The sequence below is a fragment of the Engystomops pustulosus genome, chromosome 3, assembly GCF_040894005.1.
Source record: "Engystomops pustulosus chromosome 3, aEngPut4.maternal, whole genome shotgun sequence".
NCBI lineage: Eukaryota > Metazoa > Chordata > Amphibia > Anura > Leptodactylidae > Engystomops > Engystomops pustulosus.
Window position 1 is genome coordinate 33,676,173 of NC_092413.1, and position 26,333 is coordinate 33,702,505.

Consider the following 26,333-nt stretch of genomic DNA (forward strand, 5'->3'; position numbering starts at 1 on the left):
ACTCCGAATAATTAGTATTAGAATAATTAGTTGTTTGATACTATAAGAATCGTCAATTTTAGACTGGAATTTTTGTTGATTTAGTGCAGATTTAGTAGGAGCTGTTAACATGAGGAACAGTTCAAATCATATATATATATATATATATATATATATATATATATATATATATATATATATATATATATATATATATATATATACATACATACATACATTGTGACAAAGTCACTATTGAATTGGAGAAAAAATGAGTGTTCATTTGTATTACAGCGACCACAGTGTGAATTACGACAAAAAGGAAGCTGTTTTCCATGTGTTGGTCTCTTGGAAGACCTGGTACAGGACTCTAATTGCTGGAGTGGAGACAGAAGTGTGATCACTGCTCCAGACCAAAGCTTCCAGATTCTAATGGGTCTAACAATGCACCAGGTGTGCAACCCCTTAAAGAAGGGTGTGGAGCAGTCAGACGTCGCTCTCTACCTGGAGACACAGAGGCTGGACTGTGTGAGAGCCACACGTGAGTGACACAGGGTTACTGAACGTATGTTTCATGCTGGCAGGGAGAAGCCCTCCAGTGGCTAGTGAGGGCCGCCAAGTGTTTAGTTAGAGCCGGACAGGCAAGGATTTTTATTTGATGTTTTATTTGTTACTGCTGTTTTTTTTTGCTGGAATAAATGCACAGTTTCAACTTTAATCCTGCTGTCCAAGAGAGCTTTGTCATTGCCGACCCCCACGTTTGAGCTGAACCCCTACAACATATATATATATATATATACATATATATACACATACACACACTCACCGTCCACTTTATTAGGTACACCATGCTAGTAATGGGTTGGACCCCCTTTTTCCTTCAGAACTGCCTCAATTCTTCGTGGCATAGATTCAACAAGGTGCTGGAAGCATTCCTCAGAGATTTTGGTCCATATTGACATGATGGCATCACACAGTTGCCGCAGATTTGTCGGCTGCACATCCATGATGCGAATCTCCCGTTCCACCACATCCCAAAGATGCTCTATTGGATTGAGATCTGGTGACTGTGGAGGCCATTTGAGTACAGTGAACTCATTGTCATGTTCAAGAAACCAGTCTGAGATGATTCCAGCTTTATGACATGGCGCATTATCCTGCTGAAAGAAGCCATCAGATGTTGGGTACATTGTGGTCATAAAGGGATGGACATGGTCAGCAACAATACTCAGGTAGGCTGTGGGGTTGCAACGATGCTCAATTGGTACCAAGGGGCCCAAAGAGTGCCAAGAAAACATTCCCCACACCATGACACCACCACCACCAGCCTGAACCGTTGATACAAGGCAGGATGGATCCATGCTTTCATGTTGTTGACGCCAAATTCTCACCCTACCATCCGAATGTCGCAGCAGAAATCGAAACTCATCAGAGCAGGCAACGTTTTTCCAATCTTCTACTGTCCAATTTCGATGAGCTTGTGCAAATTGTAGCCTCAGTTTCCTGTTCTTAGCTGAAAGGAGTGGCACCCGGTGTGGTCTTCTGCTGCTGTAGCCCATCTGCCTCAAAGTTCGACGTACTGTGCGTTCAGAGATGCTCTTCTGCCTACCTTGGTTGTAACGGGTGGCGATTTGAGTCACTGTTGCCTTTCTATCAGCTCGAACCAGTCTGCCCATTCTCCTCTGACCTCTGGCATCAACAAGGCATTTCCGCCCACAGAACTGCCGCTCACTGGATGTTCTTTTTCGGACCATTCTCTGTAAACCCTAGAGATGGTTGTGCGTGAAAATCCCAATAGATCAGCAGTTTCTGAAATACTCAGACCAGCCCTTCTGGCACCAACAACCATGCCACGTTCAAAGGCACTCAAATCACCTTTCTTCCCCATACTGATGCTCGGTTTGAACTGGAGGAGATTGTCTTGACCATGTCTACATGCCTAAATGCATTGAGTTGCCGCCATGTGATTGGCTGATTAGAAATTAAGGGTTAACGAGCAGTTGGACAGGTGTACCTAATAAAGTGGCCAGTGAGTGTATATACACTAACATAATGTTCATTTTTTTTATCCTGTAACACTTTAGACTTTTCCTGTGTAGGTGCTGCTTTCACAAATTTATTTATAGAACATTTATTATACAACATGTATCTATTTACACAAATTGGGTATGTCCTAACACAGTGGTGGCGAACCTATGGCACGGGTGCCAGAGGTGGCACTCAGAGCCCTTTCTGTGGGCACTCAGGCCATCCCCCAATTTCACCAAACAGGACCAAATCCACCAAATCTTCCTGCAGTCCCAAGCAACTTAAGGGATGCTGCTCTCAGCGCTATTTTAAAGAGACATTTCATTGGCTGTTTGAAAAAAGTGAGAAGGTGTTGACAGAAGTGATTATTTTTGGAGGTCATCCTGCAGTACCCACCATTCTTCCTGGAGAGAAGCTACAATGATGGTCTGAACTTATTTGCCCACCATCTTTCAACTGTATTGGTGGCTTTAGGAGAGCCAATACCATTGAATGATGTTGAAGAACTGGTAGCAATAAGTTACTGCTTGAAATGCCATGTTGGCACTTCATGGTAAATAAGTGGATTTTGGTTGTAGTTTGGGCACTCGGTCTCTAAAAGGTTCACCATCACTGTCCTAACATATCATAAAGACAGACATGGGCAATGGGTAGGAGAGGGAGAGGGAAAATTAAATTGTATGTTCACAAATGCCAGAAGTATCACAGGCAAAATGGGCGAGCTTGAGGCCCTGATATTAGAGGAACAGTTAGATGTTGTTGGTGTAGTAGAGACATGGCTCGATGCATCGCATGCTTGGGGTGTTAATATTCAAGGTTTTACACTCTTTCGGAAAGACAGGGCAAATAGGAGGGGAGGTGGTGTATGTCTGTATGTCAGAAGAGACTTAAAAGCGATTGTGAATGAGTCAGTGGTCTCAGAAGAGTGTGAGGAGGCTGAAACTTTGTGGGTTGAAATTCAAAGCCAAGAGAGCTTTGAGAAAATTATTTTTGGTGTAATATATAGACCCCCTAACATCTCTGAGGAAATAGAGGGTCACCTATATAAACAGATGGAGCGGGCTGCACAGGGGGGGACCGTTGTGATAATGGGAGACTTTAACTTTCCAAATATTCACTGGGGTCAGGGCTCTTCTTCATCTGTGAAGGGGAGACATTTTATCAACTTTCTGCAGGATAATTTTATGTTGCAGCTTGTAGAAGATCCCACAAGAGGTGACGCATTGTTGGACCTTGTGATTTCTAACAATGAGGAGATTATCCAAAATGTCAGTGTCCGGGAACCCCTTGGGAACAGCGATCATAATATAATTATGTTCCTCTTAAACTTTAAAAAACAGAAACAGGTGGGAAAATCGAAAACTTTGAATTTTAAGCGGGCTAATTTCCAGAAATTCAGGGCTGCAATACAGGATATTGACTGGGATCAGATTCTGTCAAATGAAGATACAAATGTTAAATGGGAGAAATTCAAATCTATCCTGGGTTTTTATACTTCTAAATTTATTCCAATAGGTAACAAGTATAGACGGGCTAGATTACACCCTGCGTGGCTTACAGCTACAGTTAAAAGTGCAATTAAAGAGAAAAAGAGGGCCTTTAAAAAATATAAATCTGACGGGTCACCTGAGGCTTTCAATACTTACCAAAATCTGTAAAAAAGAAATCAAATCAGCCAAAATACAAAATGAAAGACAGGTGGCTAAAGATAGTAAAACAAATCCCAAGAAATTTTTTAGGTATATCAACGCAAAAAAAAATGGGTCAGAACAGGTTGGACCCCTTTACTCTGAAAATGGGGCATCGGTGACTGGAGACCAAGAGAAGGCGGAGTTACTTAATAGGTTTTTTAGCTCCGTTTATACGATAGAAGAAAGAACTTCTGACGTGGGTGGTGCCAGTGCGGGTCATGGATCCTGTGATATACTAGACTGGCTTAATGTAGACATGATCCAATCTAAGCTCAATAAAATCAATGTGTACAAAGCTCCTGGACCAGATGGGTTACACCCCAGAGTTCTTAAAGAACTCAGTTCTGTTATTGCTGTACCGCTGTCTAACATCTTCAGGGATTCCGTAATGTCTGGTGTGGTGCCAAGTGACTGGCGCAAGGCAAATGTGGTGCCAATATATAAAAAGGTCTCTAGAACTTCGCCAGGCAATTACAGGCCTGTAAGCTTAACTTCCATTGTGGGGAAAATACTGGAAGGGTTAGTAAAAGACTATATACTGGAGTATGTGACATCAAATAGTATAATAAGTGACAGCCAGCATGGGTTTACTAAGAATAGAAGTTGTCAAACTAACCTCATCTGCTTCTATGAAGAGGTGAGCAGGTGCCTGGATAGAGGAGCAGCTGTGGATATTGTGTTCTTGGACTTCGCAAAGGCATTTGACACTGTCCCTCATAGACGTCTAATGGGTAAAATTAGGGCTATTGGTTTGGCAGAAATCATTTGCAATTGGATTGCAAACTGGCTAAAGGATCGTATCCAGAGAGTTGTGGTCAATGATTCCTACTCGGAATGGTCACCAGTTATGAGTGGTGTACCCCAGGGTTCTGTGCTTGGCCCACTACTATTTAATATATTTATTAATGATATAGAGGTAGGAATTAATAGCACTGTGTCTATTTTTGCAGATGACACCAAACTGTGTAGTGTAATACAGTCTATGGAGGATGTTCACAGGCTGCAGGGTGACTTGGACAAACTGAATGTTTGGTCATCCACTTGGCAAATGAGGTTTAATGTGGATAAATGTAAGGTTATGCACCTGGGGGCCGATAATCCAAAGGCAAAATATGTACTTGGGGGAGTAAATCTGGGAGAGTCCCTTGTTGAGAAGGACCTGGGAGTACTAGTAGATCATAAATTGAGTAACAGCATGAAATGTCAAGCAGCTGCCTCTAAAGCTAGTAGGATATTGTCATGTATCAAAAGTGGTATGGACTCTCGTGATAGGGATGTAATATTACCACTATACAAGGCATTGGTTCGGCCTCACCTGGAATATGCTGTCCAGTTCTGGGCACCGGTCCATAAAAAGGATGCCCTGGAGCTGGAGAGGGTTCAACGTAGAGCCACAAAAATGATAAGGGGTATGGAGGGTCTTAGTTATGAAGAAAGATTAAAACAACTAGATTTATTTAGTCTGGAAAAGAGACGACTACAAGGGGACATGATTAATTTATTTAAATATATGAATGGTCCATACAAAAAATATGGTGGTAAGTTGTTCCAGATAAAATCAAATCAAAAGACGAGGGGGCACTGTCTCCGTTTAGAGAAATCAAGGTTTAATCGCCGGAGGCGACAGGGCTTTTTTACTATGAGAACGGTCAATCTCTGGAATAGCCTGCCTCAGGCGCTGGTCACAGCAGGGACAGCAGAGAGCTTCAAGAAGGGTCTAGATGCCTTTTTAAACCTAAATAACATTGATGGTTATGTTATATAGAATTGTTTCCCATAAATCCCTTCCTCATCCAATCCCTTCCCTTCCTTGGTTGAACTTGATGGACAAGTGTCTTTTTTCAACCATATAAACTATGAGAGCAGTTCTAGTTGATCCTTGTTGACAAGTACAGGACTCCTAGGAGTGGATAACAAACTTTAGGGTATTCTGGCTTGGGTTGCAGTCCCCAGCATCATAATGAAGACCTATGGACTTCGCCCTCTCTTCAATGTATGTCATTGCTGATAGAACATAGATGCTAGGAGGTGTCACAGTTCCATATATTTCTGATCATTTTAGAACCTCTGGTGGCCATAAAACATATTTCTGATACAGTATCAAACCCCTTTGGCTGCTAAAACGAAACATTTTCATTAAAGCTTTCTATTTAACTCAGAATAAGATGGAATCCAGGATGTACCGATTCTGCAGTCCCAATACACCACTATTTATGGCACATGGAATAGAACATGGCTATAAACCACATACATGTGAACAAGACCATTGGGCCAAAAATTCTGATGACATTGAGGTAAGTGTATGAATATTGGTCCCTTTGCAATTGTTGGACCTGTATAATGTCTGCTGTAAAGAGACTGCACTGAACATAAAAACTTTTATGACTTAACTAATTGCTTCTACCCTCTGTTACTATATAGAACTACTTAGAAACTGACTGGCAGTGGTTAAAATAATTAGCGGAGGGACCACATACTGTTACTTAAAGGGACTTCTGCGAGATTTTGGACTTTTGTTGTGGAATCTAAACTTAAATAAAACAAATTGCTTTATAATATACTAGAGGTTCTATAATGTTACTTAAGATGCCATAAGGATGAGGATGCACCATAGATACTGGATGTAAAAAACATAGACCTGCCATTGCATTCTAATTGTAGTGCATTATGTTTATAAATGGTCAACATCTTAAACAAGAAAGGACATAAATTATTGCTTTCTGGGATCCTGGACGTTTAAGGTCAATATTCAGTAGTGTGAGAATAGTTGGTCTCCCTCAGTAAGCCCACTTACTGTCAATGGTTTTGTATTGGATTTGGGGCATCTGTTAAAAAAAAAGCAGATGGGGAAAAAGAGGAGGGAGTGGAGGAGAAAGAAGAAGATGAGGGGGGGGGAGAAAGAAGAATAGGAAGAAGAGGAGTAGGAGGAGGGAAAAGAAGAGGGGGAAGAAGAGGAAGAGTAGGAAGAGGTGGAGTATGAAGAAGAGGAGGAGGAGGAGGAGGAGGAGGAGTAGGAAGAAGAGGAGGAGGATGAGTAGGAAGAAGAGGAGGAGGATAAGTAGGAAGAAGAGGAGGAGGAGGAAGAAGAAAAGGAAAAGAAAAAGAGGAAGCAGAGGAAGAGGAAGAGAAAAAGGAAGGAGAAGGAAGCTGTTGCTATCTAGCAGATGATAAATGATAAATTATGTACTGATAAATATACATCACACAGATTTTTAATACCTCTTTTGCTTTCTGAAATAAAATGTCTCCTGGAAATTCAGACTCACCCTGTAGAGTGATTGAGTGAATTGACTACTGTGCCATTACCAACAGGTAAGAATAAGAGAGGGGATTTAAATAATACTGTAAATAATGTTTGGAGTCTAAGCCAAAATTTTACTGTTTAACCCAAAAAGCAACAGCAGTACATGAATCCCTCGATAAGGAATAGTTGTGGAGAGTTAAAAAAAAAAGTGAATTAATCCACAACTTATAATAATGCCTACATTTCTTGCAGACATTGTATTACATAGATAGTGGAAAAGTGCCCATTCACCTTCATGGAGTAAAATTCTGCACAGACTGATTTGTCTTTGAGGGTTGTGTTTGTTTTTGAAGTGTGCCTAAGTGATTTTGTATTGTTGCTGTGTTGAATTGAGCAAATTGAATGTAGTGGGCTGTGAAATCGCTAAGCATCCTGCTGTTTTACTGAAAGCTGATCCCTGTGATGGCGACGAGTCAAATTAAACCAACAATTGTTGGAATCTGTGGGTCAGAACATTTCCTTTTCTGATTTGTTGTATTTCAATGGTAGAACAGCAACACAATGGGCATTACTCCTTGAAATTTACACAACACCACTAAGAACCACCAGGGTCCGATCGACTAATAATGTATCTTTATATTTCCACACATTCTATGTTAAAAACAGAAAAAAAAAACAGCAGGTCTGAGGGTTGTCATTTCTGGTTACCTGTTCTGGAAGATACTGGAAGAATCTTAGAAGAGACAAAGAGCCAAATTATCCATATGAAAGACATCAATGGTGGCCGGTAGACCCAGATGATGTGTAGAAGAGTTCCTTGAGATGTACATCACCATGATGGGAACAAAAATGATGCATTCTTTGCTATTATTTATGAGGGGAGTTCAAAGTATTCTCGGTATTGGGGCGATTTAGTAAAAATGAAGGTTTTTCAAATTATTTCATTGGCAAATAATCCGCCCTAAGGGTATAAATACACATTCTCAATTCTTTATTATCATTTCAATTTTAGCTATCCTTGGTGAAAAATCAAGCATCGTGCGGTTATAAAATTCCTCCAAAAACCCCAAAACATCATCCACAAAGAGATTGTGGCTGTTTATCAAAATTGTGCTCCTTCATTATCCAACATTCATATTTGGTCAAGTGACTTTAAACGGAGTAGAGAAAGCATTGAATAGGACTCCCAGCTAGTGCCACTACTGAGAAAAACTTTTTGTGGAGAAACTTTTACTTGTAGATGCCTGTATAAAGGTTGTACATAAAACTATAGACTTTGCAAGTAAGAGAGTCTCCAATGCAAATGTGAATTTACTCTAAAGACAATCCACATCTATGCCTTTGGGACAGTTCCCGAAGCAAACCCAGAATTACTGAATTGATTCAATGGGGCACATTTACTTAGGGATGTGAGCCACACTTTTGTCGGACTGTGCACAGGAAATCGGCTTTCAGAGGTATTTAAGAAATGTCTGCACCACTATTGTGCCGCACGCGACCCTTTCTTGGCACAGCTGCTCCGGCCTCCATACAATACAAATTATGGGGCATTCATGCGCTCAGTCCAACTGAGTGTTGCTCCATTAATTAATTGAGAACAAGGGCGGTGGTCCACTCCCATTACCGAAAACTGTTTAAAAACTGTTCAAAAATATCGATATCAAATCCATAGACTAGGTTCTCAATATCAGATTGGTGGAGGTCCAATTCCCAGCGTTCCTCCAGATCAGCTATTCTATGGAATGGAGCAGACACTCATATTTACCTCTGCAGTGGTCAGGCCAGGTTACTGCAGATTTTCCATTTATTTAAATGGAAGCTAAGCTGCAATGACATGGTTCAGTCACAACACAGTAGAGGGAGCTATCTGCTTACAATTCCAAACTGCTTTAAGCAGATGATTGTGGGGGTACCAGGTGTCAGGGCCCTACCTATGTGATATTTAAAATCTATTCAACCAATATCTTATATTTTTTGCCCGCAAAACCCCTTTGACTACACTTTTAGAATATTGTAATACTGATGAGTAATACCCGGCTCACAATATTCAGCATTGCACACTCAGATTCCATCATTTCCAACACGATCTTGGGTACACGGTGACTTTTTCTACTCATTATAATACATTTAATCTATTTCTATATATGAGCGTTGCCGTTTTAATTAAATGTGTGCTTAACCTTGCAGTACAGCTAATTCCTGGCCTCTATGAAAGATTCACTGTGCATAAATCCCCCATATAATTTACAGGCAGAGGTTATATAAAACATAGTGGAATCACTTTTTTTAATCATCTGGAGCTTTTAGATTTAGTTCACTCGTAGCTTAAAGGGGCATTTTATTACGTTTTAATTGTTGCACCTTTGATTTCATAACCAGCGTGTTGTGTTGGGGAATTATTGTGGCCAAGGAATACATTAAAATCAGAATACAGTGATATGACTTACATACGATAAGACCAACTAGAGAAATTTAAAGAGCCTTCTTAGAGGCTACATACATAAAAAATATTAATCTGGCCATAGCTTAGGTTGGGACGGACCTAAACATGGTGGGTTAGGGTCCCCGGACCAGGATTTCACATAAGTTAAGGGATCAGCATTCGGGCTCACCCCCACCAGTAACACCGTGATTTGGATCAGGTAAACAGCAAAACGACAAATCCTGTGCAGTAAAATTGAACAAAATCTAGTGGATTTCTTGCAGATTTGCTGAGGACTCTCGTGAAAAGCACCAATCGCGAGTGTTAACTACTTAAAGGCCATCAGCAATTAAATTACTGGTGCCATGTGGTTGACACTCCCAATGACGCCTGGAGAGAGTTTCGGACCAAGTTTGGTACCCCGTCATATTTTTAAATTTGGTCTGAACCTGAGTTTTAACAGGTCCACTCATTACTACACAGTGGTCCTAAAGTTTTTACAATTCCTAACTCTTGAAGACCCCTGAGGTTTCATATTTATATAATTTATTATTTATAGAATTATTTATATTTATAGAATGGTGCCACCTCCACCTAGATGGAGAACCCAAATAAAGGTAAGTGATCATTAAGAAACCCCCCCCCCAAACAACACCGTTGAGTGGGGAGGTTAAAGAATCAATTGTGCCCTATGTATCGCTTAAAATAACAGTAACCAACCTTGGCATTGCAACGGGTTTTCATCATATGCTGATAATTAGAAAGGCTTCGCCGTTGAGGGGGAATTTTTGAAGCATAAAGGAACTAATTAGCGGGATAGAAATCTTGTAAACAGTGCGACAATTAAATGGGAACAATGGAAACGTTTCCGACTTTTTTTTCGTGGATACAATGTGTTTATCCTGTAGTTTTTCTAGGTTTTTTTATTTTTTCTCTAAGCTCAAAGTCGGAACATGACAGCTGTCTCCATTTTCTGCAATGGCACTGTAGGTCTATAAAGAGAAAATGCAATTATCAATCTACTTTAATTCCAAACTGCTAAAATGAGATTTCCACAGCCATATTACGCTTTACAATTTAAAATTAGCAGTGCATGGCTTTAATATTGGCATGGAAAACTCAGCAGCGCTGTACTATAAAATGTCAGTTTTACAGGGACAGGTGTGCTGCTGGGAAAAAAGCGCTACTTCTAATGTTTAACCCTTGGGTTGGTGGGATTAAGTAAAATACATTGAAGACATTTTCTAGCAGGAAAGATGTGTATTTTCTTGCTTTGACTCTGTGTCATGGTCTGCTTATTACCCCTGAGAAGGGGGTTACGGACACTTTGTGGCCAATCAGTGGTCTCAATGGGACCCAGTGACATAGAACAAGTGACTACTTTAAATTCTACCCTCCCCCTCCCACACACACACATTTTCAGATTGGCCGGTAGTGCTGGGAATCACCTAGATGTAGGAACTTAGTGCTAGAGCAGGGTAACCTCCCCATTATTTTTAAACCCCTTTTTAAAACCCCTCTAACTTTTAGTAGATGCACCCGGCCCATGGTCAGGTTTCTTATGTTATCTATGGCTTTATGAAAGGACAAAGTAGTCCATGCAGGTTTTGATATAAGGCAGTAGAGATTGGTCTCTATATTATGAAACTCTAAACTCTCCGCATACTTCAACAGATTAATACTCACTAAGGCCCCTTTCAGACAAACATTTTAATATGGCTGTGTACTACCCGTACCATACCGTTATAATACGGGTAACATAGGGCCACATTCACTTAAATGGATTGTACCAATTCATTTTAATAGCAGTATTGCCTACTAGATAGTACACGACCCATTTGAATGGACATATTGCCTACCGGATCGTACCATTGGCTGAAAAAAGAGAGAATATGCTTTGGCTCCATGGCTCCCAATGTAGAGGGGCACTCACCCCTCCCCTTCTCCATCTGGCGGAATGTCTGAAAGGAGCCTTAACGGTATAAAGAGCTGAGTTAGGTCAAGATCCCACAACCGCTTGACATATTGCCTACCGGATCGTACCATCGGCACCTTAAACTGATAAACTGATCGTAATCGGAAGTCCTTCCGTTTACCATCTGTTACCTCGAAATTGTACAGATACACGTTTAGTCTGCGTGGTGCAACAGTTATTTATCATGGCAAAAAGAGCGACGTGGATGGTATATCTTTTACAGGTATAAATAACATAAAAGTACTGTCGAGCACCAGTCATGGTGGTGTGAATCCAGCCTAACACTGGACAAGATTTATCAAAAAATTTAACACTAAATGATAATTCTGGCTCAGAGCGCTACAATAAAATCTACACTTAAAAAAAGAGAAATTATGCAATGTTTACATGTAAAAAATATAGTCAGTGATATTGCTAGAAAAACTGTAATAGACTCAGAGCCAGCTTTTAAAAGCCCTCTCGAGGGAATAACTGCATATAACACCAAAGGTAGTTAAAGACTTCTAATATTTTGCTACCTGTTACGTTGTCTAACCCCATTTATCATATCTAGCGGTAGCTGCGATCTGAAATCTAACAGTTTGCAAAAACGGAAACAAAAAATGCTGCTTAATCCATTAAAGAAAGAAGTGGGCACATTATATCCATTATTGATTTCTATCTAAGGAAGAAAAGAAGAAGAAAAATGCCGAAGAGGCAAAATGTGAAATAAATCAGAGCAAACATTCTTGTCAATGTATCCATCTATTTATAGATCATCCTTTTCATTCATACCAGTCTATCTATCCATCAATCTCATATATATCTACAATATCTCCATGTATTGTATCTCACATATATCTATATACAATGGGGCATGTTTACTAAGAGTAGTGCAATCTGCACTAAATGCAGTTTTCCTGTGCATAGCGCAGGGGGCGCCAGATCCAGGATTTTTTTTTTTTGCGCCACATTCATTTCTTTATGAATCTGGCACATCCTGCACAGCTCCAACAGACTGCACCAACTTTTTTTTGGTGGACCTTTATCATAGACACACTTCTCTCGGACTTTGCATGATAAATCTGGCGCACGGCCCAACTATGTCTATAACTATTTATGCTTCCATCAGTTACTTTATTTATCCACCCATCCATCAAATAATGTACATATCCTTCTCTTATACAGGCAGTCCCAAGGTTAAGTACAGGAAAGGTTCTTAAGTTTGTTCTTAAGTTGAATTTGTATGCAAGTCTAAACTGTATATTTTAAAATTTTAACTCCAGACCAAAAAAAAAAAAAATAGTTTCAATGTCAATTGGAGTTTCAAAATGTTATGCTGTCATTGGAATAAGCAGAGGTCGCACTAACATTTTTCCATAAGGGTAATAATACTCCTCTCACCATTTTTGAGGAGTAATCTCAGCCGAGGAGGAGTATGAAATTTTCAGTAATACAAATATATAACTTCTAGTCGTATATAGTGTTAATAGACTTTTGTTCCATATGAATGTTTGTACTCTGTAATGTCTTATTATATTTGTATATGTCCCCTATGATTTGTAAAGCGCTACGGAATATGATGGCGCTATATAAATAAAGATTATTATTATTATTATTATTATAGATGTCTATTTATAGAAGAAAATTTGTTACAGCCCGTTTTTGTAGCTTCTTGGGACAATTATAGTACTATTTGGGGCCGACGCTGGCCCCAGACCACCAACCACCCACAGAGTTGCCCAAGGCTGACGCTGCGCCCCAGACCCCACCCACAGAGAGGGCCAGATCTGACGCCCCCCCAAGACCCCTCCACCCATAAAGTGGGCCAGAGCTGACGCTGGCCCAGACCCCTACCATCACCCACAGAGCGGGCCAGAGCTGACGCCGGCCCAAGAACCCTCCACCCACAGAGCGGGCCAGGGCTGACGCTGGCCCCAGACCCCCCACCACCACCACCCAAAGAGCGGCCCTGCGCTGACACTGAGCCCCAGACCCCGCCCACAAAGAGGGCCAGAGCTGACACTGGCCGCCGCACTCCACCCCCAGGACCCCCTCCCTCATAGACCTGGCTGATGCCTGACACCACTAAACTTATTCAAAATTTTTTTTTTGGGGGGGGGGGGTTGGGGGCATAACGCTTTTTTTTAAACTGTTAAATTTTTACTTTACTGTCATTTTTTTGGGTTTTTTTAATTACATTTTTTTTTAACAAGGTCACATGTGTTCCCTGCTAAACTTATATATAGATCACAGATAACAGTGACCTAATGGTAACAGTCTATTGGATCACTGTTATCAGTGATCTGTATACAGAGTCATTCAGGAAGGATACATATAGCACCTTCCCTGCAGCCTCTCACTGTATACAGGGGCTGCTCTGGCTACAAGATTGGTCTGTCACATAGACAGCCCAATCTTGTTCATAGCTCTGTGTACACGGTCGCACACGGCCATGGGAGGATGGGCGGAGCTACTCACTGATCCAGCCCGCGGCCGATGTAGAACGTCATGTGACCTGTGCTCCGGTCACATGACTTTCCATCGGAGCCGCAAAATAGCTCGGCAGGAGAGGAGGGGGCAGCACTATATTGTGGGTGTTGCCGAGTGTTGCGGGCGTGAGCTGAGATCCTGGGCAGCAAGCGCCGGCAGCCAAGCACCCAGCTGGCACATAACCACCAAGCGTATTTATACGCTTGGCGTTTTTTGGAGGGGTAAATCAGCCTCTACAAGCGTCATAGACGCTTGTGGAGGCGTTATCGCGATCTCTGGGAATAAGGATTATCAATAAAACTTCATTACAGACACCTGCAGCCTCAGGTATCCAGAGAGCTTCATCAGAGGACACAGTGGGCAGAGATGTCCGTCTGTAACTAGTGGTCATCTGTAAGTCATGTGTCCTTAAAAGGATGACTGTCAGCTAAATAAAATGAACGAGTTGCACATACCAATGAAAGTATATCCCTAGCCCGCTTCCATTTATGCTATTGTGAAAAGCCTATCTTTATTGAAACATACCCTAAAGCTCTGCCACACCGTGGCACATAGCGGTCCGATCAACTGACCTATCTTCCGGCGGTTCAGCGTATTCATGGGGGGTTGGCGGTCCAGGAACTCCCTTCTCTTCTGCTTTTCGACACACTCATCTTGAAGCATCACAGGGTAGTGTGAGCTACATACAGTATGTAAAATATATATTTTGAATAAGTTTCATGGTCATTCTTTGGACATTGTTCAGTTATGTGGTTTTTGCAGTAAGACCTTTAGGATATTAATATTGCCTCCACATATTATATTTTTCTTGTGGGTCACTGCCTCCTCAGACCACCCCTCATGAATACACTGGACTGCTGGAAGATAGGTCCGTCGATTGGACCGCTATGTGCGGAAGAGAGCTAGGGATATGCTTTCGTTAGTATGTGCAGCTCGTTCATTTTGGTTTCCTTTAAGTCAGGAACTGCCTATATCTGGTTGATTAATGCCCTTACAAATTTCTCTGTAGAAGGCTTCTACTTATGTATTCATGATGAAGCATCTGCTTTAAAGTTAGTGTATGGAGCTAATACACACAACATTTGAGGCCAATTTTAGGCCATATCACATGGATGTGATAATAAATCAACATTCACAATGGAGAGTTTTACAATTATCAGCTCTTGGCTTTCAAGATCTCTGCTTGTCGTTCTTTTTATGTAGGTCTGGATCATGTAGAACACACAGGGTCAAGGCTCTTGAAAGTATTAAAGTAAAAAAGGTAATTCCTCGATTTCACCTACTAAAATCAAGGAAGTTAAACTATTTTACATCCCAAAAACTTTGAAAATGTTCCTTTCCCTGCAGTATGTTCTGAAATTGTGTCTTCAATCTCTTGACAAAGCCTTTACGCCAGAAGCAGCCTGCCCTAGCCTACCCTCAATTATATTATACAATGCGAAGGATTTGTCACTTCCTTCTGTAATACAGTTCATGTTTGGAACTAAAGAAAATCAAAGAATGGAACAAACCCAAGGTCTCCACGTCTTACAAGGAGTCAGACTGCACACATAAGCCAAGCGTGCAGCATCCACGGCGAGAGCACAGAACATCTATCGAATATCATGCTAGCATGTTTCATCATAGAGGTATTCCAGTCCTAGACATTTATGGCTTAACCATAAGATATCTGTCCAACTTTTGGGACCCATCTGGAGAACAGGGTTTCTTTGCCTCACGACCAATGCAACTTATGTGTTGGCCATGCAAGTTTGACCTTCTTCAGAATTTAGCTAGCCGTATACGTTATATGTGTCATGGTGGGATGAAGTTCTCCATGGCCATAGTCCACTCAGTATGCATGCACTGCTCAGCCAATTTGAGAATGAATGTGTCTGGGAAAGTCAGAAGACAAAGTTGTCTGCCAGACCAGTGTTTGGTCGTTGAGTATCTTAGGTCTACAACCAACCATGGACTATAATCATGATATACCAATTCTATGCAAGTGTTCTTTTATTGCTGCCTAGTCATTGTGCACACTGTGATATAAAACATGAAGAGCCTACATTACCGATAGTAATTACAATCAATAATAAATAGGTGTTAATGTATTATTCAATATTTCTAGATGATTTGCATGGAGCCTCACATTTCTATATAGACAATGTATACATTAAGAGCTTTCCCAGAGCACACTCCATCATGATGTTGACATGGGCACCTTAAAGGTGTTTTCACTTGTTCATTAGCCTGTGGCTTAATGGTTCATCATATCATTAGCTGTCATCAGTAAAGTGTTTAATAACCCTACAGTGCCACCAATGAAACAAAGAGAGTACCACACAATATCCTTAACTATTGATGGTCGATGCTAAGCAAGCATGGACACGCTCCTCCACTGTTAAAGATACTCCTTGATAGTTATCCTCTCAGAAGTTTTTTAGTAGGGTTTTTGAAAATGTGTTTTGTAACCCAGAAAAAAGCCACCAAAACATAAAATATATAATCTGGTTTCCCCCAGAGCCCTCCAGACTCATTATCATAATTTTAGAAGTTCAATTTAGAAGGAAGGATGTCATGGATAACAAATATAAGATTACTACAGATACGGTACCTGGATGCATGAGTATCCAAAAAAAATGCAATGAGGCAAAATAAGCTGCAACGTTTCAGCTCATCCATAGAGCCATTATCAGCTCTATGGATGAGCTGAAACGTTGCTCCTTATTTTGCCATGGGTGAATAAAGATCACCTTTATACTTACCGGAGTGCTGCCTCATTGAATTTTTTTTGGATATCTGACCTTACAAACCGGTGGATCGAGTTTGTTGGAGGCGTGCACCCACCATTGGACTTGATCCATTATACTCGCTGTGCTGCTCCACAATCGGACTGTTTGCTATTATGGATGTATGAGTAAATATCCTTGGTTTATCCATCATTGATTTTGATTATAGATTTGAAACCCATACTCAACCTGCCACTTTATTAGTTAGAACTAGACTCCCTTTTTTGTCATTGGTTGCATCCTAGCAATCCAGCTGCCCCAATCAGATAGGGAAGAAAAATTAAACTTGGCCTAGCACCTTTATAGTGGTTGGACCACCGCATCACTTATACTCAAGATCTAAGTGCTGATAAATGGGTTTTTACCAATGTAAATCCCCTGATTGTGAACATGGTGATTATTTCCTATACTAGTTTGAAAGCACTGCAACTTTATGAGAGCAGCGGAATACATACCACAACTTTATTTACACTTGTCTTGTGACTGGTGGGGATCCAAACGCTCAGAGTCCAACTGATCCGATACTCACCACCTTATCCTGTGGATTTGTGAAAGTTGTTGCTTCACATCGAATATTATATCCAACAGTATTTCAACCCTTCTGGGTTCCTGGGCGGTTTTTACTTCCTGGTCTCTCCTGACACACAGGAAGTCAGTATGATCATTTCCTGTGTGTCCAGAGGGAAAATGTTTTTGAGACCAGCAGGGACGACATAAACAAAGTGAAAATGAGAGCATCAAGGGATGTGTGTGAGTATTGCTCATTTTGTTTAATCCATTCTTTGCCATTTTTTCTTAGGAATTGAATTTAAAGAGCTGCCAAATGGTTATTATTGGACCCTCTGACTGTCAAAGACAATGTACAGTCTTAAAACCTCATGGGCACACTTACCTGCCCCTGTGTTGAAGTGATAAATAGACATGCCATGTGCCTAGAGGTCATGACTGGCTGCACCACTGAACTTTCATTTGGCCAACAGGGAACACAGGAAATGAATTAAGAATATCATAGTAAAGCAGCTTTGTCTTTGACCTTGTCAACCCCTTTAAAGTGATTGTCAGTATATATTATGAGATTGCAATTCTAACAAATAAACATGTAGTTTTTCAATTAAAAATTAGGGGAAAAAACTAGTCCTAGACACACAAAACAGCGCTCCATATTCTTATATTTTGACAGGCGATATAGTAACAATTTTGCTGTTAATGACGTTGACACGAAAACAGAGTAATCCAGCACATGTAGAGGAGCGTCTACTGAATGACAGTCCCTGTCTGGAAGAATACTGAAAAGGTGAAGGTAATCTTGTTATGTCAATTGAAAAAATAATGCATCGGTATACACTAAGACGCAGGAAGCCAGCAGATGATTACATATGATTACACAGTTATGTGCTGTGATATCATTTGCATTTTCCTTGGCAGGTAATATTTTCTGCGCTCAAGGTTTGTCTAACAAGGTAAGATTTATCGCTTAAGCCAAGATAATTAGCCCTGACCGATTTAACAACTTAAATACACATGTCAAAATATTCAACCTATCCCACACTCCGCACTATTAGTGCAGGTGGAATCCCAGCTTTCCAAACCTTCATTACCAAATTCCTACAAAATGAATGGATTACTGGGGTAGCACGTTTGAGAATATAGGAGATTAAGTGCAGGAAATGAACAGCTTAATTGTCAGCCGTACGAATGTGACAATTCAGGCTTTTATGCAGTTTTAGTACACAGACATTGGTATTCAATAACATCTTATTCACATAGAGCTTCCTTGAAATGCTGGAGCCCGTGGGACATCCTTAGATATCTGACTTATTAATGGTTCACAAATGCACACAGAATCCATTCATACCCAGAAAAAATGGAGCTTGTTCATAAGAAACTGTACATATCAGGTCAAGGTAGGGGGGAGGCAGAAAAATGTCAAAGGAAAATGGTAAAAAGTTGGGGGTTCCATCTTGAAGAACTTTTTGTACAATAGGTCAAGGAGACTACGTTGTCAGGGGGATTGAGGAGAAAAGTTTTTCTGCGAGGAACATGTTGAAAATAAAAGCCACCGAAAGATAAAAATCAATCAATAGTTAATGCGGAAATGGCAAAGAGAAAATCACCTGTAAAATATCATGTGAATAAAGAAAAAGACAAACATAATAATCCATATTTCTGGCTAATTTTAGAAAGACAAGGTCTGAATCTGAGGGCATGGTTTGACCTCATAGATTTTTATCATAGAGCTATATTTTTTTGGGCTTAGCGTATAAATTCTCTTTTTTCTACGTTCACTTTTAAACAACTTTTTCTTCCAGCACATTCACTAAAAAGTTTTTTTTTTTAAAATTTTGATTTACCATTTAAAGGGGTCGTCCTCTTTTAACAAATAATTGATATTGGTTATGCTATATTGGTTAAGAATTTTCCAATATTCTTTTTGTATCAATTCTTCACAGTTCTCAAAATATCTGCTCAGGGGCGTAACTACAGCGGTAGCAGCCATAGCAGTCGCTATGGGGCCCACAGAGTCAGGAGGCCCCTATATGACACTAAAGAATGGAGGATGCGCACCATTATTTACATATTATGCTGCACATTGTACAGCACAATATGTATATATGCTGTATATGTGTGTGTAACTATGAGGTGTATATGGTGTGAGTATATACTGTATTTGTGTTTATATGCTGCATGTCTGTATATTGCACTGTATATGTGATGTGTACATGCTCTATATGTGTGTGGGTGCAAGTATAAACATGTGTGTGTATGAGTGAAGAACTACATGCTTATGTATATAGGTATATAAATGTGTGTACATATGATTGGAATATGTATATTTTTAGCGGGGAGGGTGCCCCATTCAGAAGTCTGATATGGGGCTCTGTCTCTCCTAGTTATGCCTCTGTCTCTGCTTGCTGTCATTCAACATGAAACATCATGATGTGTGATGTCACACAGGTGCACTGATTGTTAGTGTCACAGAGCTGTGTGATGTAGTGAGCCGTGCACCCGTGTGAAATCACATGACCAGGGACTGGTGTTTATCCTATCGAAGTAAACAAAGAAGCTTCCCATAGAATGACAAGCAGAGATCTAGAAAACTGGAGGATACAGAAAATATGTTGAAAGATTAATTACAAAAAGATAGCAGTGATTTGATGAAAGAGGACAACCTCTATAATAGTGACGAGTTAGACACTAGTTAGTCACACTCCCTATGAGTTGTGGGTCATGATGCAGCCCACACCCCTGCTAAATGTGGAGAGGACACCACCTTGTCTACTAGTTAACTTAATTCACACCTCTTCACTAGGACAAATGTTTTTCACTGCACCAAGAGAAAATGTTAATTGATAGCATCTACTCGGGGTCAGACTCCGGAGAGGCTATCCAATTTTGCAGAGCTGTCCAGGATTTCATTGGTTCTCCTCCAGGGATCTCTTTGCCAAAAAAATTAGTGAGAGGTCTGTTATTCTCTTTTGTATGCATTTTTTATTTTTACTGTTTTGCTTCTTTGTATATCTATTTAATTTTTTTTGCAATCTATAGGCATTGTGCCTTGCATATTAAATTGTCCTAAATAAATTATTCCTTGTGGCTCTATACATTTCCATAACTTTGGAGAGGTGAATTACAGCTAGGCCATGTTACCCTGTGAGTGTCTGTGTGCTTGCAGCTAGCTATAAGCAGTGTGTGTCCAGGTGAACTGTATGGTACCTAGAGGAGTGTGTATCTGGGTGTATATGTGCGGTCCTAGCGTAGGCATCCCATAAGCCAGTGATGGCGAACCAATGGCACGTGTGCCAGTGGTGGCACTCAAATCCCTATCTGTGAGCACCCAAACTATCACCCCAGCACAGAGTTTGCCAGATAGGACTCATGGCCTCCTCCTGCGGTACCAGGTAGCTGTGGATGTGTCGTATCAGAGCCATTTTAAAGTGATGGGAACTGCAGGAGTAGCGAGGAGGTGTGAACAGAGAGGAATTAAAATCAGATCTTCTGCTCAGGGCCCTGTAAGTCTATCTGTTCAGGGGACTCTGGAGGGGAGCTACAATGAAAATCCAAATTTTTATCCATCTTTCTATTGTGTCAGTGTCCTCATGATGCAATAAGTTACTACTTAATTTGCTGTATTGGCACTTTGTCAAAATTATCATGTTTTGCCATCAATGCGATAGGTTATATTCAAGGGGTGGTAGCAACAAAGATTAGTTGAATAAGGGTGTGACAGTATAGGCGAGCAGAGTGGCTTTATGCAGTAGCACTTCTACGTAAGATTGTGTTTGTGCACCCTTAAGGCTGTTTGTGTAATTGGGCAATTCTGATGAGTGGGTTTCCAGGAAACTTCCACTTGTTATGTACTGTATGTTAATTAGTAATGTCTTTCCTTTGTGCATGAATTTTAAGTTTGTGATTTTTAGTGTAATCTGCAGAGGAGTAACAAAGATATCAACATATTCCATAATGGGTTTTATTTTGATAAATTTTTTCTTTTTTTTTTTTTTGAAAGCCAAATTCGGCAAAGGATCGATATCCTGTAAACACAGGATCAAGACAAGTTAAGGCTTATAAAGTATTGATTCTTGATTCTTTTTTTTTTTTTTTTACACACCAACCCCATATATCCCCTATCCTGGAGTCCTTTCTAGGAGTCCTACCTCTGATCACAAAAATGGAGCCTTTGTACCCAATAATTCATAATGTAAATAAATGGTCACCATGCTATTGAACGGAGCAGGAGAATGACCTGAAGATCTATCAATTCATGAGAATCGGATCACTGTGGGTCCGATCAGCACCTCTGGGGGTCCCAGCCGTTGGACCCTCAACTATCAGATTGTTATCCCCTATCCTGTGGAAAAGGGATAAAATACAAAATTGGCACAACTCCTCCAAGTCAGGACTGCAAAGATTTTGGGACTCTTGTCCTTTCCCTACACACTTAAAAACTGGAGAAAGTGGCTAAAACATGAAAACAAGTAAAAAAAAAAAGTCTAAAATCTCAAATTCCACATTTCTACAACATTTTCTTTCCACCATATTCATTTTAATAAATATCTTTTCTACTTTGTCTGAATCTCTCGATTCATCTGTGGATAATATTTCACTTTACTATACAGTATGTGCCCGACAACTATGTATTAAATGTGAAAGTATGGATTTTCTGTACAGCATGCGCTTTCTACTTTCACATAGTGATTATCATTGAAAATGCTGTATGAATATAAATAATAAAATACTTACAGCAATACAAAGCCCAGAATCAATATCTAAACAATTACAAAGGTCAATGTCTATTTTATTAGCAAACATAAAGCCCTCGATAGCGATACTGCTTTCTATGAATGCCATGTTCATAATTCATAATTTTGAATTCAAGTTTTCCCAAAAACGGAAAAAAAAATAATTTTAATGTAGACTAATTGTCCCTGTCTATATGCCCCTATTATGACATATGAATAGCATTAAAAGGGGTGCATTACTACTGTAGGTACCTCTGAATATTTACCACAGTAATGTTAGACAGCAGGGAGGGTTTGTATATTAGAGAACTTTTGGTGTCCAAAAAACTTCTTAACTGTTCATTTTTATGCCATATTTTTATTAGAGAAATGCTAAACAATGTTGAATAAGATCAATAAGATCTTATAATGGCAAATTTTATTAGAACTTTCAGACAAATGGACAATGGTGGATCAAGATTGAATAGGTATTCCCTATCCATAGGAAAGAGAGTAACATTCTGATCATTGGGGGACTGACAACAAGGGCCCCCACTGGGGGTATTTTTTTTTTAATTAAATTTTATTTAATTTTCCAAATACAAAATATACCAATAAATACCATCAATAATCTGTGACCATCAATTGTAGTATAAATACATCCATTCAATTATTAATTAGTCACAGTTTACATGAATCTTTTTGATCCCAACCACCCTTTCCCTTGGGCAAGCCTATGGTGCAACTGTAAACTTGGAACTTTTCCCTAAACCTTTATGTAAAATAAACACTTTTCTATTTTCTATAATGAACTTTTTGAACCGATTTGCCTGCCAACAGGCCTTTACCTTGCCCTTGTGGCGCCCTGCTTCTGTCTCAACCTGATTGTTGCCAAAAGGAATAAGTAGATGCAGGACACCGATTTCAGGTAGGGGTGAATCTTGTTGGGAGGAGCTCTAGGAGAGACACAAGATCTTCTAATTCACTGCCTACTACGTGTGGGAGGTCAGCAATACTATAAGTTCTGACAGCATAAAGGTGGTTAAGGACCTTAGTGATGTCAGAAGCATGTGACTGTTCACATGCTTTAGCACTGTTAGGTCCTTGAACCCTTCCATGCTCCTGGTTGGTATGGAGCCAAGGCATAATATGTAAAGTTTTAAATGGTCAAAGGCCTACGAGGTGGGAACCTTGATGATCACAAGAATGGGGCTGCTATTCTAACCAATTAATATGCAGGTGTGGCTTACATGACAGGGGTATGGCATTGCCGAAATGGATATATCTTGAGAAGCTTAGTAAACCCAAATTCTGAAACCCAAAAAGGGCTTAAAGTAGACCAATCCCAAAATAGTTAAGAGCAAGGTGAAAAACCTTGTAAAACCTTGCAAATGTGTTATCCAGCTTGAAATCTGGCACATCTCGTCTACTGTTGAGCTGTCTAATTTTGACTATTAATCAAATCAGTATGCTTTTGGGATGAATTCGAAGAAAATAAGGATGAACATCATTTTAGACGTATCAAGAAGTATGAACATTTCAAACTAAGTGGATGCCATAAATTACCAGACAAGACATTGAAAGAAATTATTAAAATTGTCCACTTTGTACATTTTCAGCCAAACCCAGCATCCTGCAGAGAACAGAGAGATTGCAAAAGAATAACATACGGGCCAATACCTTAATGTGTTCAATATACTTGAAGAAGTAAATTTTTGCACATTCTGTAAGTACTCAATTACTTATCTCAAAAGAGATCTAAAGTATCATTAACATTTCTTCAAAGAGAAGAATGGTTATAGTAAAGGGCTTCTCCTCCCATGGACTGGTGTGGGTTTGTAAGGAGAGCAGTGCTCATCTAGTTCCTCTTTCTTGGGTCAGATTGGCCCACTCCACTGGTGTAACTCAATATGGTTTTCAAGATGTACAGCAAAAAAAAAAAATTATAATTTGAAGTTAATTACTGGACTGACAGCAATTGTGTTTCCGGAATTGATATACCCGGTGGGCTCGAAAACCCCAATCCAAAATTGCCCTCTAAGTGTCTCACTAGCACCCATATATGGAACTCTATGGAGGAGGGGGGTGTTATAAAGCACTGGTGCAGTGTTTGCCAGAACTTGATGTTAACCCTGCAGGTTGCACCAGATGTACAAAGAGACCCCGGGATCTTAGTATACCTGGTGAACAAATGTACTTCCGGATGATAATTGTACACTGGCTCTGGCCCCGGCCCCCCATTGTGTGACCCAGCACTGCCTACTCGATGGCCCTCCATGTCTACTTGGCAGGGAGGTGGCATGAGATAAGAAAAGCTTGTAAACCAGTAATAAGCCAGAATGAATAAATTCCCTCATGAGAGATTAATCCCCCTATGAAGTTGATTACATAAGGTAGCATGCCATTGCATTGATGTTAGAGAGGAAAGTATACTTGGACCCTATTCTACAGTGATCATTGTGGGTTCCATTTGTAAGATCCTTGAGCTCTATTTGTGTCTAAAGTGTTGTTTTAAGGTTGATATCCCCTATCCACAGGATTGGATATTACAATCTGATTGGTGGGGGTCGGTCTGTTGGAACCTCCAGTGATTATAAGAACAGGGGTCCCAATCACTTAATTAATAAATCAAGTTTTATATACGTCCTGCTGCTCCAAGCCACGCTTATGGGAATGCTGGAAATAGTGGAGCCCAGCACGCAGCATTCTCACTCATTCTCCATGAGAATGACTGGAGATATTGAATGGAGCAGGAAGGCACATACTCAACCAGATAGTGGGAATGGGACCCTTGTTCTTGTGATCGGTGAGGGTCTGACTGATCAAACCCCCCCCCCCCATTCCCTTCTTCTACAATAAGGGAATACTAATCTACCTTGGTACAACTAATCTACCTCGGCCAACATATTTCCGTGTTTTTTTGTTTGTTTGTTTGTTTTAAGCTGATTTTTTATTCTTTCGCTCTTTTTTTTTTCTTTCACTCTGTACTTTTTAATAGAGTAAAATACAAAGCCTTGTTTTCCCCTCCACATCAAAGTGTCAGTTTTACTAGGAGACAAAAAAAAATGTTCTCATTGTAAAGTTTGAAGGAGAATACTGTAAGATAATGTTGGAGAGAAATATTTCTTCCATTAACCCTTTGACCCTTTCACTTAATGGCTTTTTGTTCTGAACGGATCAACAAACAGGACTCTATCTAAGTTCCCAAACCAGACGTAACCCTAGGAGTAAGGTCTTTGCAATTACATGAAAAAGTTTCCTACTACCAGAGCTGTGATATCCAATACATTTAATCTAAGAGTCAGTCGGTCTGCACACACTACCTCTGATGGATTTTGTTCAAATTCCTTTGGTCCTCCTCGATAGTGGAATGGCAAGCATTATTATATTCTCTGGAGTCCCCCAGAAAAAAGGCAGCAGACATTATTTTAGGAGCTAGAAGGTGTTTCACATTTCATGTTCTGCAATGTAATTCGGCATTAAAATGATTTCTGAGATAAATATCTGGTGTATGTTCCCATGCAGGGCTACGCAATCTGACTTGTAGCTCTGGAGACTACAAGTCAGTCTTCTGTGTAATAGGAATCCACATAAAATGCCTGCATGGAGGTTTGTAAAGAGCACAGTTGAAGGAGTTACTTACTTAGAGTATAATAAGAAAACAAGTTTAAGTAGGAAGTAGAATTTCCAGTTAGGAACATTCAAAACCGTAACGACTAGCGATGAGCGCACCCAGTGGGATTTGGTCTGGTGAATTCACCAGGTGGGTCGAGACCGGACCAAATGTTTGGGTTTGTGTACTTGTACCTGAACGGTGGTGGGTGGCTGGAATAACCTTCCAACAGCTTTTAAAATGGGTCAAATCCTTAACACTGGCGATCACTGCGGGCACCGATCACTTATATGTCGCAGGCAAAGCTGCCAGTGGCATGTATTAGCCACCAATGTATGTGCACTGCCATTTTGCCTGGGGTCTTGTTGCTCCCTGTGACGTCACAGGCAGTGACAAGATCCTAAGAGAAATGGCGGCACACATGCACAGTAAGCAATTACATGCCACGGACAGCTCTCCTTGGACGTTACCGATGAGCATTCAACCAAATTGTAAAACTCAAACACAGACTTCATGCTAAAGTCTGTAATACAGGCCCCCATAATAGGTACAGTCAGTTCCCCTACAACCACAATGGTGGAGCCACTGGCCCCCTAACGGTGTTAGACACATCCCCATAAGTGTCACTCCATAAATACTTGTTGCATTGACCATCTCTATAATGGGGTCAGTCACAGTAGTCCATATACCCCAGAACAGTTCGCTGTTTGGCTCCGTCAACATCTCAATTATAGCATAAATTATTTACTTCAGTTATTGTTAGCCCCTTAACGACCATGGCCTTTTTTTTTTTTTTTTTCATTTCCATTTTTTACTCCCCACCTTCAAAAATCTATAATTTTTTTATTTTTACATGTAAAGAGCTCTGTGATGGCTTGTTTTCTGCATAACAAATTGCACTTCATAGTGATGGTATTGAACA

General features: G+C 40.2%; 1 protein-coding gene and 1 long non-coding RNA gene across 4 annotated transcripts in view; both read right to left on the bottom strand.

Annotated features, from left to right (window-relative positions):
- The window catches only part of LOC140120448 (uncharacterized), a 132,147-nt gene extending 109,004 nt beyond the window's left edge, over window positions 1-23,143 (bottom strand). Inside the window, exon 1 of the long non-coding RNA XR_011853797.1 lies at window positions 22,647-23,143. This is a non-coding gene — a long non-coding RNA (uncharacterized lncRNA). The remainder of the gene's footprint in view (window positions 1-22,646) is intronic.
- Window positions 1-26,333, bottom strand: part of MACROD2 (mono-ADP ribosylhydrolase 2) — a 1,393,268-nt gene that overhangs the window by 728,528 nt on the left and 638,407 nt on the right. The gene's annotated exons all lie outside the window — the stretch shown is intronic.